The sequence below is a fragment of the Argiope bruennichi genome, chromosome 4, assembly GCF_947563725.1.
Source record: "Argiope bruennichi chromosome 4, qqArgBrue1.1, whole genome shotgun sequence".
Taxonomy (NCBI): domain Eukaryota; kingdom Metazoa; phylum Arthropoda; class Arachnida; order Araneae; family Araneidae; genus Argiope; species Argiope bruennichi.
The window spans coordinates 76,731,044-76,748,321 of NC_079154.1; positions in this window are offsets into that span (position 1 = coordinate 76,731,044).

Here is a 17,278-nt window from a genome sequence, read left to right on the forward strand (position 1 = left end):
TTCTCGATGAATGCCAGAAGACCAGTTTTTTTCATAGCAAAGAATAGCTCAATACCTGACAATTAATTAATGAAATAGAATCGGAAAGCTGATTAAAAGAAGAATATCTATCATAAATAAGTATCAGTATGTATACTTTGCAGTTCAATCTACAATCGTGTATGACTGCCTAATAGGTCTAAATCGAATTATCTACCTCCTGAATTTATCTAAACATGATAGCTTTCCTAGAATTATATGCAAGATAAGTGACGCATTTTCTATTAGCTCATCCTTTTATGAATTCGATGATAGATGATGAAAAATTACGACAACATTTCACAAGCGAGGGGGACATTAAAGGTAAAATGCCTGAACAGCAGAAGACTGTTGAAAATGGCTCCCAAAAATATCATATCAAGCAAGACATCTCTATCCCCCTGAGTTTTATGCTGTTTTCAGTCATCACACAGCAGGATAAAAGTATTAGTTTTAAGCAGAATGCTTTTGATGACAAGTTAAAAGGAAGAAGAGATTAGGGAGGCTCCTTTTTTTGATAATTTCCTCTTCTCATATTCGGCGATAAGACCTCGCATTACATTGTATACATACATTGAGACACTTTGTTTATGATAAATAATGATATAGTGGCATTTATTTCGGTACATTGAAAAAATAGATATATTAATATATGAAGCTATTATTTACTGTGCAATAGCGTTATGTACTTAATTTTAAAATAGAATTAACTTCTTTTAGTTCAGAATTTCTCAAACTATGATATTATATATCACTAATGGTATATATTATTTTCTTCCATTTTCACAGCTCTAAAAATATATTCGGATAAAGCGATGCAAATTTTAATATCTTTCGAAATATCATATCATTACAAAATTGGATATTAAGCATTGCTCTTATTTAAAAATCAATTGATTTTGACTTCAATTTGAAACGAACGAAGATAAACCATCACGTACCGAAATTTATTAAAATGAAACAATTCAAGTGTCACATCAATATATATATATATAAATGAATTTTCGTATGTCATTAATGAGAAATCTACTGCTTTTGTCCAATCTTGATGAAATCTGGCACATGTACTCTTCAAGACAAGAAAGTCATGTCAACTTTTCAATCCAAAGGTTAATTGAAATATATTAATAAAGATTAAGCAAAATTTTGGTGTATCTTCCGAAAATATTGTATCTCAAAAATGATTTTTACAATGATTTAACACTAAGAAAAATACTTTTTCGGTGATATCGTTTTTGAATACACTAATCAATGCTTTAAATATTATGCCGGCGTCCTGGCATAGGGGTAGCGCGTCTTCCCCGTGGTTTGGGCATCCTGGATTCGATTCCCGGTTTGGACATGGTTGTTCTTCCGTTGTTCTATCTGTGAGATGTAATCTGCGCCATCCTGTAAAAAGGGGTTGTCCAAGCGAATGAGTGATGCGTGAGTAGCTGTCAAAAAAAAATGCTCTCCTACCGGTTTAAATTTCTGTCTTCGTAACAGCGGGCTTGTCCATGGCAAGTGCCATAAGAAGCAACAACAAATATAACATACAATCGGAAGCAATGTTTGTATTATTATGATGAAATTCAAACGAATTTTACTGTTCATCAAAACATTCAATTATAAGATTTTGCTAATGTTAAAATTAGATTTAAAAAAAACATTGCTTGCTCCATAGTAGGAATTTTATTTCCACTTCATATCCTACAGTGTATGAATTCTCACGAGCAGTAATTTTTGGTAAATTGATTCCATTGAACCCATATTTTTCCCACTTTTATCAAATAGCAAGGTAAAGTTATAAATAAATGTATTCAATATTAATAATTACGGAATACAGCCAGGAATATTCCGGGAAAACAAGTTGGTTGTCAAAGGCGACTAGTCAACAATAAATTTTGATATTAAATAATAATGACCTTAATAAATCTTGCTATTATGCATTATTTCTTACTATTTAAAGAATATATAGCATTTTTACAAGCTATCAAAATCATATCAAAAATCAATTTTCCCAATTCAATTTTGTTTCAACTTTTCAAGCATGATTTGCATGACAGCATGACTGCATGACAAGAAAATATTATCTGTCCTTCCAACTGAGCATATCTATACTCACTTGTTGGGAATCTTTACTATTATGTGTGCATGCAATAAAGTCACGTGTAAAGTTGTAAAAAATACTGATAAAAAAATATGTTGCTTTACCATCAATTAGTGTTTTTTTTAATTATCTTTTATTTATTTATTTTGACGACCAACGTATCCTTTGGGATTATTGGCATATTTTAATTTTAATTAAATCTCTTATGCAAAATTTGTTCGTGATTCTCTCAACAAAATATTTTTAGCCTTTAAGTTGTGATAGATATTAAAATCATGCTATTTTATTGACCTGGTTTGTTTAATATGTATATGGAACTTCCTAATAGTCCCATCTCATCATGGACGGAACATGATTCATCATTTCACTTCATTCTCCTGTAAACTGTAGATGATTAGAAGTGTTATTTATTTTCTAACTGAACATTATCTTAAGCGATGTTTCATTTTCTTGTTCTTCATGCAGTGTTAATAAAATAAAATATTTCTTCTTTAGCTGTCAATAAAGGAATACAAATCATGTAACTAAATATTTAATAAACAAAGAAAATGGTTTCAATTTTATTGCAACAATTAAATTCCTAAAATCCAGAAAAGAATTTAACGGTAATTAAATTAATGTTATTAAAAAGAAAAAATTTCTTAATTTTAAAATGAAATAAAATTCAATTTTTGTCAATAAATTTCTGCAATAACATTTCAAGACTAAAATTCTAATTAAAATTACCAAAAAATATCGTTTCATCCTCTAATCTATTCTTTCAAAAAAAAAAAAATCACATTCCGCCCCCACCCCCTTTTTTTTCTTGCTTCAAGAAAATTAAATATTGACGCATTATTAGATTCAAGCAGATAATTTTATTATGGTACGTAGGCAGTGTTTTTATAAATATGTAATTTAATTATAGAAATTTCTTTTGGACGAATTTAACTAAAATAGTATACTTGTGCGAAATGTCAATGGATTCATACTATTTTCAAAAGTAGCCAGTTTTAAAAATCTATCAGTTTCAATTATAAGAAATTAAATATCACTTAAAATATATTTGGATTAATTCAATTTTGTTTATAAATAATAAAAATAAATAAAATAAGATTAGTATTTTTTTTTTATTTTGAACTTTAATTGCCTTTATATATTTACAAAACGAATCTTACATAAGTGAAATCCAATTAAAATTAAGAATATTGCAATCGTTCAAGAAAAAACTGTTGCCAACTTACAGTTTATAAATATAAAGCAAACAATATATTCTAACAAAAGTTATTTTCGACTCGGGAAATAAAACAAATGTAACCAAGCGACCTTGCCATCTACTTCTATGGAAATAAGACTTACACCACTTTCATAATCAATCGTTACATAATTCTTTTATTGCCGAATTTTGAATTGAACAAAGCATTGCCATTTTTAAGATATTAAATATTAATTAATTGCAAATTAATAATATCCAAATTCTGTAACTCTATTTCAAATAGTCTAGACAGTCTGAGCTCTGTAACACATTTCCCCCTTATTATTAATAGCGATAGGGTTTTAAAGAATGGTAAGATTTCTAGTTAGAATGCCTTTTTGAAGTTAATGACAATGATAAATAACGTAAAGTGTTCCAAAAAAATCTCACCACATGTCTTCACTGGTTTCTAAAAATATGCATTTATAAGAATTGTCTCAACCTCAAGAGTCAACGACACAATTTCCCTGCTTCCTGTCCTTACCGGACTCAATTCCGTTCAAGGAAACAATGATTCAAAAATCGAGTGTTTTTCGATGGCCCCGAGATGATTTACAAGTGTGAAAGTCGAAGTATTTCTCAAACAAATGGCCCTTTTTCACAGTCTGGCGGTTAGCGTGAAGTCTTTACACTTTTTCCTGAGGTTGTAAGGTGCCATTGTTCGGATATCATGTGTGGAAAAGAAAGGCGCATTGACAAGAGCGGAAGACGGTTCGTAAAAAATACAACAGAGGCCTCCCTGTTTTTCTCTGTCGAGAAGTATGTTGGATGAATGGTTGAATACAGGTCGTTGTGAAACGAAGGATTAATATAACAGCTCTGTTATACCAATCTTTCGTTAACATTAATTTGGATTCCAGAGATTAATTGGAGAGATTCTGTCTACATTACTTTATGTGTTGTATGCTCACTTCTTGATATTATTTTGATTTAGTCTAATGCCAAATAGTAGGCATTTTTAAAATTTGGTGAATGGTGTTTTCCAAGAAGCTGGTTTCAAGAAGACGTCAGATGAATTAAATATGCTGTCTGGAATTTTTTTTTCTTAATAGTCATTAGATGGAATTCACCAGGTCCTAAAAAGTGATGCCATCTTAAATGATTAATCTACATCATTTAATTCGTGTTAGTAGATGGCGAGCGAGCGAAGCGATCCAAGAGGAACTGCATTAGTAGTTCCTGGGGGTTAGCGAGCATAAGCGAGCCTGGGGGCGGGGTCCCCTAGTTAATTAATTATTTTAATTAAATTCAAAACTTTTTTTCTCTTTCCGATGGCTATGCTATATCAATACCTATTTAATGGTGCAAAAATTAATTTGGAAAAAAATTGATGGTAGAATAATTCATTAAATAAAGAGTTAAATGGTTTTTGAGAGACGCTACTACCACCGGTTGGGCATTTCACTGAGCTGTGATATTGCCTTTTTAAATAAAATGTCGCTTTCCAAGGGCAAATCTCATGTAAAATGCATAAAATGTAACTTCTACTTATCTATACAAAAAAAAAACTATTCTGTTCATTGAGTAATAAATAAAAAAAATTAATATTCCCCAGGTTTTTAAATTACATGTATGGGAACTTGAGTAGCATGCATTCCTGACGTATCCATTTGTGTGCCATTTAACCAACAAAGTTTTTGAAGAATACTATTTTTAAAATTTTTTTCTCTTTTAATGAAGATGTTTAGTTAAAATTGCTAAAGTTATTAATAAGTATTTTCCAGATTTTATTCGAATCTTAAAAGATCATTGGTAGGATTATTTAGAAATGATTTGTCAGTCAACAAGAATGAGAACGCATTTAAAATTATTTATTCTAAAATGCATTTCATTCGGTTCCCTCTCAATTGTACAGCTTAGGTGCTGACATTACATTCGATACATTTTTCTAAATAACTATTACTTCATTACTATAAGATCTGTCAGCGTTGTCAACAAAATCGTTGGTCTCTTGCTTTGGCTATACTACTGAATGAAAGAGTTCATTTCCATTAACAGCAAAACAAAGGGTTGCGAATGTTGTCATGAAGCACTTCTTGCTTCACTTTTCTCATAAAGTTTTCTACTCTTAAATGTGTACAGTTTATTCTTCTTATGTGTATTGCTGCAAGCTCAGATGCGGGCAATCTTATCAAATTAATAAACAGTGCACGTTATTCTCAAGAAAACCCACGCTGTGCAAACTCAATAATGTCCTTTCCTAATATTACTATACTGGTTGAAAAAGACATTGTCTTGGCCATGCTACCTTCTTTTCGATTGGGAAAGCCAAAATTTATTGTACAAGTTAAGACTTTTTGCTAAGTGTCTTCGTAAATGTCTTCACAATAACTGACATCATCTTACTCAACTAAACCAGATGCCAGCGAGGACAGCTCTTACATATCAATAAAATGCGTAACACTGTAGCAATATTGCTTCCAATTACTACTCAGTGTAAATGAAATATCTTGTTATAAGAAACATTTCTCTAAAGCAATGCAAGCGAAAATTCCGACTGTCCAAACATTCTTCTTGAATAAGGTGTAATGGTAAGTATATTGGTTCAAAATACTGCAGCCATACTTGAGTTTTCCTTGCTGATGGAATCCACTTTGTCCAAAAATAAACTTTTTTTTTTTTTTATCTATGTAATGACTTGATTTTTTTTTCTCAATACAATCGACAACGTTAGATTGGTGTCAGTTTGGATTTGTTTAGATTTTTCTGGCGAAGACCCATGGTTTTGACTATGCTGCGCCAAACTAGGGTTAAAATCATATCAATGCACAGTAATAAAACACATACAGTGTACAAGAGTACTTAAAAACTAACAAGTTTATATGAGTTCATAAAATTTGATAGACTTTGAATTTGCCAAAATTTGAGCAAGTGGTGTCTTACTAGTTAATAAAGGCAATGGAATGTTCGAGTTTTGAAAAAATAGCAAACGCTGAGCATTGAAATTTGGGTATTTTGACATTATATGCTGGACAGACATTTGATAGTCACATTGAGAACACAGAGGTTCTTGTTCGCCAAGCAACAAGTGAAGATGGAGGCCGGGATAGAATGTTTGGTAGAGTGATGAGTTCGCATCTTTCGGGTTGTGAGTTCGAATCTCCCCACCCTGAGGACTCTCCGTGTACATGGTGGCTGGTGCCCGTATAAATATGCCGAAGTCAAGTCGAAGTCTTCCAAGTCAAGACAATACCACTGGCGGTACTGGATCAGATGTGATCGTTCTTTGATTTAGGCCTAAATTACGATCTGTTTATGAGTGAATGAATAGCTAAGACGAGTACTTATGAGCATGAGTAGCTAAGGCGTATTCTTGGCACTAAATGGCCCTACTGTAAAAAGAGGCGCTAACGCTCGGCTTAAAATCATCTGACTTCGTCTGCGGGCTTGTCTATGGCAAGTGCCATAAGCAACAACAAAACAAAACAAATGAAGATGGGTGAATCTAGTATGCCCAATGTCTAAACGGTTTAACACTGTGTCTGCTTTTCGATTCAGTAATGAAGACCACAGTTGCACATGAAGTTTAATGGAATGTAGTTTGTTGTTAATTTCGAGGCCCCATTGAGCTTGTCAAAGAAGAATAATCTGCACTTGAAATGTCCATTTCGTCTGTTATTATTACTGAAAGATTTGTACAATGTACTTGGATAATTTTTCCGAAAGCATACGGAGTATTGATCTTCACGTAATGCAATTACCCATAGTTCAGAAATTTTCGTACCCTTCATTAAATAGCCAATGGATTCAATACAATCTCATCAGTAGACGAAAGCTTCCCAGCCAAATAATGGCATTCCAAAACATTTCATTTTCATTGCTGCATGATTTGCGTAACACTATTAATTTCTAGACTTGCCAAGGCCCAAACTGATGTCTCCCGTAGCAATATGCGTGGTCATAAAAAGCAGATAATGATATTATACATTAAGTGAAAATAATTACATTACTCTACACTACCTATATTTTAATGTATTTTTAAATAAAAAATAAATTTAAATGCAAATTAATTTTTTTTTCATATTTATAAATTTTTTATTTATAATTATATTCCAAATTTTACGGTTACTGAGAATTATGTGTCGCTTGTTGTTCAAAGAGCTTCGATTGCAAACTCTACATTTTATCTCTTCCAAAGTGAAATGCACGGGAATTTGAAAAAAAAAATAGCTTAAAAGTTTAACTGTTAGATTTGAAATGCCGCCATCCTGTCCTAGGGGTAGCGCGTCTTCCCCGAGATTTGGGCGCCTCTGGTTCGAGTCCTGGTTGTTCACAACCCTGTGCTTTATCCGTGAGGTGTGCGAAAGAGCCCCACTGTTGAAAGGGGTGGGTTGTGAAGCGAATGCGTGTGTCATCTTCATATGAGCTAAAAGTCAGACTTCTGCCCTCGGGTGCTCAGAGGCTTTTGCCCTCAGAAGCTGCTGCACATTCGGCTTAAATCGCTGACAGTTCGTTAGCGGGCTTGTGAAGTGCCATAAGTAATAAAAACTGGTAAAAGAAAACGCAAAACATTACGCATTCCAAATATTTATTTATTTATTATTATCTTTTTTTTTTTTACGTTTTAAGCTTTACAGTCCAACCAAACCTTTATTTGATGCATTTTATTTTTTTAAATCATATAATATTTTTATATAATATTATTACAGAAAGAGAATGCCAGATGTAAGTTTTAATCTTTTGTAATAATGTATTGAATAGTTATTACCTATATTTAAAAAAACCATATCCGCAATTTGTTTTATAAAAAAAAATATAACCGTTTTAGAGTTTGAATTTTTCGAATTTTCTGAGAGGATGAAGAAGGGAGAGAGTTTCTAATGGCAAATTTTCGGTCTTAATTCCTGAAGATCAAAGGATTATTTGACCAAAATTTAAACCTTATAAATTTTTATTTTATTTTACCTATTGAAATGAAATGACAGGATAAATAGATTTGTGCACTATCTCTATTAAAAATAAGAGAAAATACATCTTTTTGGATTCTGATGATGTACAAGTAAAATTTTTAAACTAAGATTTACTATTATTTGATAAATATATTTTGGAAAGTGAGAATAAGCATCACCAAACTAGTTCTGAAAATTTTAATTAGCCCTAATTAATTAAAAATTAAATAACATTTTAATATTTACGGCCTTATTTTCAGAATTATTACAGCACAAAAGTGATTTTTTTTTTTTTGAAATTCAAAAAATTACCTCTTTAATTATATCAACTTTGTTGCTGTAAAAGAATTTGTATAATTTTCATTAATTTTTAATTATGTTTGCTTTTATATATACTTATAACAATATTTCTATTGTGGTAATGATACACAAAACGCTTCTGTCATTGCTGGAAATATTTAATCCTGCGTTTTGCTTCCTTTGTCCTGGAATCTTCTTCATTCATTGTTTTTTTAACTTAATTTTTTTATATCATTTGATTGCATGATGTCGTTTTGATTTGGGGTTATTGAAGCCTCAAAATGCGTTGGAAGAAAATAAAGAACATGGGTCGTAAGAAGTTATCAATTGAACACGCAGAAAAGAAAATGGGAATCAACGCGAAATAGTGAGGAGAAGTATCGAAAGGTGTGTGTGTATATATATATATATATATAAACAAGAAAAATTATTATTATTATTTACTTATCGATAAATTATTTCACAATTAATATATTCACAAATCAATTATCGAATTGCTTTAGCTCAAATTTCTAATTTAAAATTATCAAAAAATTAATTAAGAAATCGTTTTTACTAGAATTTTTAATTCAAATATATAATAATTTCATTCACGCGCAAATCAATTAAGAAACTGACCTCGAACAATTATAATTCTTTTACTTCATTTATTCGAAACACGTATTAATGTGACAAAAAATTTAAGATGTAAAGAATTCACACAATTTCTAGAAGCATTATTTTTAGTCTCTCAAAATTTAGACTAATAAATCATGTATGGTGAAATCGCCTATCATCTCAATTTTTCACTAGTAAACAAGCTTGGGAAAACTGCTGACCGTATTCGGGGTAAAAAAAACTGTTCTGGAAGCAGAAGGATTTGCACACGCATCCTTCAGATAAACCGCTCATCTTTTCAGACCTCTAATGTTTTCGAACGAAGAGGTCACCATTTGACCTTTCTCTCAAACGGAAAGGACCGTCACGATCTTAAATGTCTCGAGCCTGATAGGAGGAGAGCATATCTTTCAACGTATGGACCTCAAAGCTGCGAATCCAAAGGCTCCCTTGTTTGAGGTCGACCTTTGGTTCAACGTCTCTTGCCCAATGTTTGAGTGAGGAATACAAACTTTAGCAGCATCAATCGTAGCTGTAAATTAGAGATGTGGATCAAGATATCGGTTGCAGCTGTTACTAGATACCGGACAGTCTTGTAGACGCTGATATGGCATCGTTTTCGGTTTGATGATGTGGTGTCTTTCGTGAACATTCAATTCAAATGTATTTAAGTTTCATTATAAAAAGTATTTTTGGAATGAATTGCAATTTAGGAAATGTTTTGCCCTGTAGTAGATGATTCGTAGTTTTCTGGATTATTCTAAAAAAAAGTTTTTTTTTTCTTTTTTTCAATTACGTAATACCACAGTTTTTTTTTTTTTTTAAATTTTATACAGAGTCGAGTCTTGGTCTCAAACCAATCGTGGTCTCTGTGAACCCAACTGGTAACAGTTATTCATTTTTTAATTAAAAAATGTAAGGAAAGCGTGTGAAATTTGGTACCAACGCTAATTTTTAAGTTCAAAAGCCGTATTTAAAGTCATTTTCTTAAGATGATCTTTTATAAATTAAAAATCATTTGGAGGAAAAACACATTAACATTATAATTAAAAACAATTTGGTGGAAAAACAATATTCTAATTTACTGGAATACCATTCCATTCTTTAAATACTTCAGTAGTGATGAGAGGAAATTCTAATAATTTTCATTAACGTTTGAGGATTATTTTAATTTTCTTGCATAAAAAGTATAAAAATATTTTAACTGTTAATAGATTCGAATTTGAGATTTTGTTGCATCTGCACATTTTTGACCACTCCGAGTCCAAAAAAAAATCACATTTTTGACATGATGCCTGTCGGTCGGTTTGTGAAGACAACTTAAAAACGCTTTCAGCTAGACACAAGAAATTATATATATATATATATATGAAATTTACATCAAATATGTAGATATCTAACAAATTTTGTACGAAATCCATTGAAAGGAAATCTTAACGAATTTTATATTCGTCTATCCGAGTACAAGTGCACTCGATTATTTGCAAATGTAAAAAATTTTGAACCTAATCTGTCAAAAGGTAGAGCATCTGTCGGTTTATATTTTCTCTTGCATATGAGAGCGATGACTCAAAAACACAATGATTTAACTTAATGAAATTTAGTATAGGATCTTGTAATTACAACTGTAGTTCTATATCAGATTTTAATTTCAATCGATCTGAACATATGCATCCAAAATATATTTGATATTTTTTGGACTTGAAAAAATATGGTAACCGTATATTAGGAATAAATATCCAAGATCTCACAATGTATTTAGTGAAAATGCTACATTCATACCAAAGATATATATTTCGTAACTATTGTTCCGAAATGCAATGTAAGGCATTCATGGTCTTATTCGAGGGGTACAGTTTTTATTTGACGTGGTGGTGGTGGTGGTGGGGGATAACAACTTTGATACAGATTCAAATAACTTGATGATGTCATGTCCGCGTTACCACGGAAAGGGGGTGCAATAGCTTCTGAGAGTAAACACCCCTGACCACCTGATGGCAGAAATCTGACTTCTAGCTCATATGAAGATGAAACTCACACATTCGCTTGCACAACCCCTTTTTACAAGGGGAGGGGGGCACATTCACACACCTCACAGATAGAACACAGATGAAGAATAACCATGCCCAAACCAGGATTCGAACCCGAGAAGCCCAGATCACGATGCGCTACCCCTATGCAAGGACGCCGGCTTCAAGCAATTTAATTTCGAATTAACATTTTAAAATAAACTTTGTAGAAAGAAAAAGAGTATTAATTTAAAATTAAAGTTCTTTTAACAGAGCAAATAGAGAGCAGGTGACCATCTAGAAAACATAGACTTTTATATGAAATAAAAACTGACGAAATTAGTAGCATAGTTTGTCTTTCATAATTATCTTTATTAATAATAAGATGTGTGTGTGTGTGTGTTTGCTTTGGCGCTAATAGATAAGAATAGTTTCACCTGAAGCTTCTAAATTTGGTACGTATATACCCTGGAAGGCGGTAAAAACACTTCAGAGCAATTTGCTTTTAAATTTTGATTCATTAAAAATTGGATTGAATTTTAAGATTTTCAGCGATTATATACAAAAAATATTATTAAACAAAACAGTTTCTTACATCGTATTTCAAAACTCAAAAATTTAACTTTTTAATGACATCAATTTAACACTTAATGTGAAAAATGTTTCTGATTTTCGACATTTTTTTTTTGTAAAGAATCCTTCTTTATCCAATTTTTAACAATATATTACATTGTTGCCCGGAAATTCCGGGTTCATTCTTTCATTAAATATTTAATAGTTGGATTTTCTTCTACAGCTCAAAATTAATATTTGTGGAGTTTACAAGGAGACTTTGCAATTGCTCGAATATTAGACGAAAGATATATCGGCCTATTACATTTTTAATAAAATATGATATCATGGGACTAGTTCCATTTGAAAGTTGATGATGATGTGTCCACATTACTACGGAAAGTGGGTGCAGTAGCTTCTGAGGGTAAAAACCCTTGAGGACCCGAGGGCAGAAGTCTGACTTCTAGCTCATATGAAGATGAAACTCACACATTCGTTTGCACAACCCCTTTTTACAGGGAGGCACATTCACACACCTCACAGATGAAGAACAGCCATGCCCGAACCGGGATTCAAACCCGGGACGCCCAGATCACCATTTGAAAGTTCATATACAATAAGCAGAACATATATAACACTATTAAAATAATGCTTTAATGTTTAACAATTTGACGTTATCATGGACATGAGATTACATCCAAGCAATTTAAATAAAATTAAATCTAAACAGTATTACTAGCGAACCACCTGATCCCTCAAGACGACAAGTTTTAAATATATAGATAACAAAAATACATTGACAAAATAAGATGCCGTAAAACGTCCCTCTCGTTTACTTTAATTCGAAACTTGGAAGTACTTTGGAAATGAATAAAATAAGTAAATAAACTGCTAATCTAATTTTAAACACCTCTCTGCAGTTTATAAAAACTCAGCGTCCCTACAGAAGTCAGTCTTGTGGATGACAGCGCGGCGTTTGCAGCGGCACAGGGAAACATCAGAATAAAGTAAATAAAACTGAAATTAGACTGTTTGAAGACGTCTTTTTTCTTAAAGATGAAAAAAAAATGCCTTCGCACAAATTATCACTCATATTCACAGGAGGAAGATTCATCTTGCCAAAAAGTGAAAGCGACTGGAAAAGCTTTTCGGTGTTGATTTCCCTGCACCTCCTCCCCTCTGGTGCAGAGATTTCGTTCTCCCTTTTTATTATATGCAGGAAGGGAAAAGCTTTCAAGATTGTTTTTAAAAAACATTGGTTTGAAAATATGTTGTTAGGTTAATGTCATACCGAAACGGTATAAATAGACAAGGTAAATATCTGAAGGAAAATTACTCCTCCAAAATTATAATTCATTTTTTAATGCTCAAAGAATTAAATTGCTCTGAAAATTTAATGAAGTTATCCCTTCAATTCCTTCTTTCCTAAAAGTCGCATAAAATAAGATAAAATTGATAGAAACCTTCCAGTTGACCAGCTAAAACGATATAATCAAATCATTGACTTCAAAACCTTCCAGTTGACTAATTAAATTGACATAAACAAATAATTGACTTCAAAGCCTTCCAGTTGACTAACAAATTGACATAAACAAATAATTGACTTCAAAACCTTCAAATCCAGTTCATCGGGGAAAAAAATTTTTTAGTTTTATATTTGAGAAACCCAAGTTCTTTTCAGACGATTCATCAATACGTTTGGAAATGTAAGGGGTTTTTGTTGTTGTTGTTCTTGTTAAAAACAACTAAAAGATTTAGAAATGAATTTGATATTTTTCTAATCAAGAGAATGCAAATAAACTCAGATGTACCAAAAACCAATTTAGTCGTTGACTGAGAAAAGTATTGTCAAGAATCTGTAATGTTGCTTCCTAGCACAGTTCATTCCATTGTTGGAAAGATAGTTTCATGGTCAACTCTATTGGATGCGGGATCAATGACCCTCCCCCCAAGCTTAGCGACAAACTTAGCGACGAATTTGGCGCTTTTTCGACAAAATGGATAATACTGGTATCTTCAGAAAATTTGGCAATAAAACCACTAAGAGGCGAGTTATGCACAGAAACCTCTGTGCCCTCCTCAGGAAGCTATAAAAGGTCCAAGTTGAAGTCAGTCAGTCATATAGTAGTAGTCAGCGACCAATTAGTTGTATCACTCCAGCGAAGCGCAAGCTTTGAATGGAGCTCAAGTGATTGGAGAATTGAACCGTGCGCCGAATCTTGGAGACAAGTGTTGAAGCAACATTGAATCGTGTGAAGAGTAGCCAGTCGTTTAGCAGTGGGTCGGCAGTTCGGTATATAGCTAAAGCGAGGTGACAGTGGATAATTGCAGACGTTCAGAGAGACCTTAGTGAATAACTACGTGGATTCTCTCTTCCTGCTGAGTTCTGTCTAATCGCTTTGTTTGCTGTTATCGTTGTTTATTACTTGTGGTTATTGTTTGTTGTAAGTGTTGCTGTGTATTGCTTATGTAATTGTCGTCTGCATATTCGTGTTAATAAACATCGTTATTTTTCACTGAGGTCTGCTAATTGTGTCACCATACACCCACTACAAGCAAACCCGTCACTCGAGTTTAACGGAATTTGATAGAACGTAACATTATTGCGATTTACAGTAAGCAAGTTCGCCAAGATGTTCACAAGAATTTTTTTGTCTATGTTTGGCAGTAAACAAATTTCTGGATTCGATTCTATAAGCAACTTCGAATGAGAAAAATTTTATTTTGAAAGAAAAAAGTAGAAATCGGTATATTCACAAAATAAGCGATTTTGATGGAAGTAAGTATGGTTAGGCATGAAAGTGACATCTTATGCTGCAACCCGAGGTTTTGCCAAGGAAATAGTAACTAGATATAATTATTGCGAACTGATCCGAATAGTAAAAAAAGAGAATTTTTGCATAATTGGAACTACCATGCAGAATATTTTTTTTATTTCATTTCTCTCTGCCGCACTTTTGTAGCGTTGTATTACTAAAATCAATCATGGACAATGTGGGTTTCAAACATGCCTGCATAGAAAAAGAGAACGGTACTTTTGCATATCTCTCTAGTGTTATAGAGAAAAAATAATAACAAAGAGAAGCAATTAATTGAAACTAAAATAATATTCCTCAGAGAAAACACTTAAGCATACGAGACGGTTACACAAGAATTTTGTCTGTTTCATTATAGTCTTAGATTAACTCATATTCCATTTCAAATGAAAGTAATTTATAATTTAAATTCTGTTAACGTACATCAAGGGGACAAACTCAAATTCTAGAGCAGGACAAATAGTACATAAGATCTAAGTTTATATGCACTTAAAAATATTAATTTTTGAAAGGAAATAGGTATATTACAAGTATAATCAGTGGGAGAGGTCACCCAAAACTTTCTCGTTTATTCTCGCATCCCCCACTCACTCACTACACAATCGTTGATCTTGAGTAAGGTTTCGAATGTTTTGTATGTGTTGGCGAACAATAACAATATAAATATTTGGAGTGAATCTAGAACTTTTACTGAATTTATCATGTAATAATTGACGATTTTTGGTGATTAATTTTCGGCATGCGACTTATTCCTGGCAAGAAATCGAATATGTAGCTTGGACGACTCTTTTCCGACCGATTAAAATCAAAATTTGACATAGAACTAGAGCTGTAGTGACAAGATCACAAGTGGAATTATATTTATTTATATAGACTAATACGTTTTCGACTTGTTGCATTTACATGTATATGGATATACAGACAAACAGATGGTCAATCCTTTGATAATTTTGGTTCCAAATTTGAAAAGAATTGACATGTTTGGGTATTAAATCTGAATAACAAACTTTACTCATCTAGCTCTTTACGTTTTGTAGTTATTGTGTTGTCCCTTGTATTCGGGCAGCCGGAAAGACAGACTTTCTCTGAAAAGGTTTCGTTCAAAAGGTGATTAAATTTACAAATTTGGTGCTAGAATCATATGTTAAATTTCATCTATCTAGCTCAAAGCACTTTTAGATATCGTGTTCACTAGCAAACTATCGTGTTTTCTCGCACATAAAAAGGTCTAAAATGTCGACATTCGTCAAAATCTTGATTACTAATTTTCTGATGATTACTTTTCTTTCTTTTTGTATTCTTCGTATACGAAAAAGCAAACAAAAAAGCCAAAGACAACAATAAAGTCAATATTTATTTATTTTTAGTTTCTTACGCTTGATATGCCTTTCCAACTGCCAGTTTTCCTATTTCGAGGGATATTTTCTTCGCCGTGATTACTTTCAAAACCATACCTATTTGAATGCCAGTGATTCAGTGATTCGGAATTTGAAAGAAGACTTATTTCCTTTATAGCTGAAAATAATTGCTCTTATTATGAACTTCCTCACATGAACTCATTAAAAAACGTGAAATAATAATTTCCTAAGATAGTTTCCGTTTGATTTCAAATCTGGCTGGCAAAATTTAGGTAAATTAATTTCACCACAAACAAACAGCAGCAAAAAGAACTTCAATAAAATCTGAATAGCTTGGATCTTAATACATAATCTATCTAAGCATATTTGCATATGGTTAGGTGCTGATTTCATATCTACGTAGAAAATCAATGAATTCTAAAAAAAAATCTCCCTTCCAAGAACTTAAAAATCTTAAACTCCAGTTCAATTTTAGATCCAAGGCTTAAAATTTACGATGTAACAATTAGTGCACGGAATATTGCATTTTGTATTAATAATTCCATATTTTGAATATGTAATTACGAAATTTTTATTAAAAATTTTGTTTTAGACTGATACGTTTGTTAGGTCCAAAGGCTGTTCGTTAAATGCCTGGTTAAACATTTTTGATACAGATCCTCGGTGAGTTAACACTAGTTACTAAAATTGCATTTATTAAAAAAATGTTAACCATAACTTTTCACAAAAATTATTTCGAAATTTATAGCAGATTTTTCAAAGAGAGGAAGTAATTTATATTTCCTTTTGAATATAAATGATCTCGAAATCCATATAAACATTAATGACTCAATGAATATCTGGAAAATATGTGATATATATATTAATTTTTGTAACAATCTTTCGTTAATTAGCATATCGAGCATAGGTAAAACTTTGTAGCTCAAAATGATTAAATAATTTTAAATGTACATATCTTTTGTAATCAATCTGCATTCATCATGGGAATCAGTTCATCTGACGTCACAATCACATGACATGCGACTCCAAATGGTGTTGCTGCACTATAATGTAATTTCAGTTGTCATCCTGTAAAAAGCACAATGGATCCTCAAGTAAATTTGATATTGCTCATTTGAAGAATATCATGTGATCAGTTACTGACTTCGTTTAGTTTCAGCTATAATTAAATAGTTTTAAAAAAGAATTTTAAATTTCTTGAATAACACAAGTGGATTTCGGTATGAAACCCAGATGTCACATGACACCACATTTTGAGTGCATTAACCCTTTGCGGTTGGGCACCCCTGTTGGTAACTGAAGCATCTAAACAGCTCTCAGAGATAGATAGTAAGAACGGAAAGCAACTTGAAAACATCCGGAATAGTTACTAGGATAAAAATGTTAATCACTGTTCATTTCTGCGTATCAATTGAA